Source organism: Penaeus monodon, chromosome 21 (assembly GCF_015228065.2).
Source record: "Penaeus monodon isolate SGIC_2016 chromosome 21, NSTDA_Pmon_1, whole genome shotgun sequence".
In the NCBI taxonomy this organism is placed as follows: Eukaryota; Metazoa; Arthropoda; class Malacostraca; order Decapoda; family Penaeidae; genus Penaeus; species Penaeus monodon.
Window position 1 is genome coordinate 25,064,487 of NC_051406.1, and position 303 is coordinate 25,064,789.

The following is a 303-nucleotide window of genomic DNA, read 5'->3' on the forward strand; positions in this document are numbered from 1 at the left end:
ATTTCACTCAAAGCAGGCATCTTAAAAAGAAAAAAGTCATCAATTTTAAAACCAAGCCAAGAACTAAATTTCATATGATAAAGAAAATGGAAAATAGAAAAGCCCAAGGCAAGATTCGACCACAAAAGATTTAACATTGCAATGTGAACAAACGAATGAATGACCCCCATCTTTTTTGCACAAATTATCAGTAAGAAACCTACCCAATCATTGTATTTTTTTCCCTTCAGGGCTCCAATCTTTGCACCCCTCCAGTTTACCTTATTAGTAGGGTGGCACCTGGCCCAAAATTGTGCCGTTGGC

At 37.3% G+C, this 303-nt stretch overlaps 1 protein-coding gene across 1 annotated transcript in view; it reads right to left on the reverse strand.

Moving 5' to 3' along the window:
- Positions 1–303, reverse strand: part of LOC119586384 (lateral signaling target protein 2 homolog) — a gene marked incomplete at its 5' end in the record, with an annotated part of 49,016 nt that overhangs the window by 30,895 nt on the left and 17,818 nt on the right.